Consider the following 3,429-nt stretch of genomic DNA (forward strand, 5'->3'; position numbering starts at 1 on the left):
TTCAAACACTTTTGCCTTTGTTTTGGACTCTAATTTGCATGATTTGAATGGAACTAACCCCGACTGACGCTATATTCAGCAGAACTGCCATGGTGTTATTTTTGTGCAGAAATAAAAGTTCTCAGAATGACCTGAAACTTCACGGAGATAACTGTTGGAATAAATTAAAAGCATTAGCGAAAGAATCAATCGAAGGGGACCCACACCATAGCCACAAGGGTGGGGGCGCGCCCTACCCCTGAGGCGTGCCCCCCTGTCTTGTGGGCCCCCTGGACCTCCACCGACCTCAACTCCAACTCCATATATTCACGTTCGGGATACAAAAAGTCAATAAGAAGGATTCATCGTGTTTTACGATACAGAGCTGCCGCCAAGCCCTATTCTTCCCCGGGAGGGTAGATCTGGAGTCCGTTTGGGGCTCCGGAGAGGGAAATCCGTTGTCATCGTCTTCCTCAACCATCCTCCATCACCAATTTCATGATGCTCACCGCCGTGCATGAGTAATTCCATCATAGACTTGCTGGACGGTGATGGGTTGGATGAGATTTACCATGTAATCGAGTTAGTTTTGTTAGGGTTTGATCCCTAGTATCAATTATGTTCTAAGATTGATGTTGCTATGACTTTGCCATTCTTAATTCTTGTCACTAGGGCCCGAGTGCCATGATTTCAGATCTGAACCAATTATGTTTTCATGAATATATGAGTGTTCTTGATCCTATCTTGCAATTTATAGTCACCTACTACGTGTTATGATCCAGCAACCCCGGAGTGACAATAGTCGGGACACTTCCCGGTGATGACCGTAGTTTGAGGAGTTCATGTATTCACTAAGTGCTAATGCTTTGGTCCGGTACTGTATTAAAAGGAGGCTTGATATCCCTTAGTTTCCAATAGGACCCCGCTGCCATGGGAGGGTAGGACAAAAGATGCCATGCAAGTTCTTTTCCATAAGCATGTATGACTATATTCTGAAAACATGCCTACATTATATTGATGAATTGGAGCTATTTCTGTGTCACCTTATGTCATAACCGTTGCATGATGAATGACATCCGACATAATTATCCATCATTGACCCATTGCCTACGAGCTCGTTTCACATTGATCTTTGCTAAGCTACTTTTCCGTTGCCACTGTTACGATTGCTACAAAACTGCTACTATTACCTTTTCCATTGTTACCGTTACTTCCATACTACTTTGATACTAAATACTTTGCTGCAGATATTAAGTCCTTCAGGTGTGGTTGAATTGACAACTCAGCTGCTAATACTTGAGAATATTCTTTGGCTCCCCTTGTGTAGAATCAATAAATTTGGGTTGAATACTCTACCCTCAAAAATTGTTGCGATCCCCTATACTTGTGGGTTATCATCTGGTTCATTATTATTTGTTTGAGTATCTTTAAGAACCTCATCATTACCTTTTTCATTATCAGGAGGTGAATGTTCACTACTAGATTGAGTTTCAGCATCAGAGATAGAAACTTCATTATCATTATTAGGAGGTTTTTGTACTTCAGGTTTACTAGAGGCATGCAAAGTCCTATTATTTTTCTTCTTCTTTTTCTTTTTAGGAGGACTATGTGCATCAGTGTTAAGCCTTTGAGAGTCTTGTTCAATTCTTTTTGGGTGTCCTTCAGGATAAAGTAGTTCCTGAGTCATCCTACCAACATGATCATTGATATTATTATTCATTTCATCTAACAACTCTCTTTGAGATTTAGCAACTTGTTCTAGCTGAGTTTGAACCATAGAATCATGCTTCTCCGCACCTCTAACATCATTTGAGATTCTAAATAACAAGTCATTCAAGCAAGCAATCATATCATAATTGTATTTCAATTGTTTCATAACATTTGCATTGAAGTGATCTTGCTTTCTAATGTAATTTTCAAACTCATAAAGGCATTGGCTAGGGTGCATATCGTGAGGATTATCATTATCATTGAATTTCATTAGAGAATTTACCTCTACCACCTTAGGTGGTGGTGGTCTATCAAGCCCATATATTTCTTCAATAGGAGGTAAATTTTTGACATCCTCAGCTTTAATACCTTTTTTCTCTCATAGATTTCTTTGCCTCTTGCATATCTTCAGGACTGAGATATAAGATACCCCTCTCCTTCGGAGTGTGTTTAGGCGGTGGTTTAGGAAGAGTCCAATCATCATAATTTTTCAATATGTTATTCAATAATTCTCCGGCTTGCCCAATAGTTCGTTCCCTGAAAACACAACCAGCACAACTATCTAGGAAATCCCTAGAAGCATTGGTTAGTGCAGTATAGAAGATATCAAGTATTTCATTTTTTTAAGAGGATGATCAGGCAAACCATTAAGGAATTGGAGAAGCCTCCCCCAAGCTTGTGGGAGACTCTCTTCTTCAATTTGCGCAAAGTTAAATATTTCCTGTAAGGCAGCTTGTTTCTTATGAGCAGCGAAATATTTTTCAGAGAAGTAATAAATCATGTCCTTGGGACTACGCACACAACCAGGAGCAAGAGTGTTGTACCAAGCTTTAGCATCACCCTTTAATGAGAACAAATATAATTTGAGAATATAATAATAGCGAATTTTCTCATCATGAGCAAAAAGGGTGGCCATGTCATTCAACTTAGTAAGATGTGCCACAATAGTTTCAGTTTCATAACCATGGAAAGGATCAGATTCAACCATAGTAATCAACTCTGGGTCGATAGAGAATTCACAATCCTTATCGTCAACAGAGATAGGTGAAGTAGAAAACTGGGGATCACATTTCATTTTAGCATTCAAAGTTTTTTCTTTATACTTGCATAATAATTTTTCTAGATCATCTCTATCCTTACAAGCAAGAATATCCCTAGTTGCCTCCTCATCCATAACATAACCTTTCAGTACCTTTGGAAATTCATATCTAGGAGGGCTAGTTCTAATCGGTATTTCAAGATTTTCAGTTCCAAGCTCTTCATCAGTTTCAACATTCTCAAAAGCTCTAGTTCTAGCAAGTTGTTCATCAAGAAATTCACCTAGTGGCATATTATCATCAAGCAAGGTACTAGCATCGTCGTAAATATCATTCATAGCAGAAGTAGCATCATCAATAACTTGTGACATATCAGGATTAATAGCATGTGGTGGTGTCGCAAGTCCACTTATAACAGAAGGTGAATCTAAAGCGGAGTTGGATGGCGGTTCCTTACCCCCCCCCCCCGTCTTAGAGGGAAAAATCTTAGTCTTAGAGTCCTTCAGATGCTTCATAGTGATAATTTGATAATAATCCCAAGTGACTCAACAAATATAGTTATGCTCCCCGGTAACGGTGCCCGAAAAAGGTCTTGATAACTCAAAAGTATAGGGGATCGCAACAGTTTTCGAGGGTAGAGTATTCAACCAAAATTTATAGATTCGACACAAGGGGAGCCAAAGAATATTTGCAAGTATTAGCA

The sequence above is a fragment of the Triticum dicoccoides genome, chromosome 2B, assembly GCF_002162155.2.
Source record: "Triticum dicoccoides isolate Atlit2015 ecotype Zavitan chromosome 2B, WEW_v2.0, whole genome shotgun sequence".
In the NCBI taxonomy this organism is placed as follows: domain Eukaryota; kingdom Viridiplantae; phylum Streptophyta; class Magnoliopsida; order Poales; family Poaceae; genus Triticum; species Triticum dicoccoides.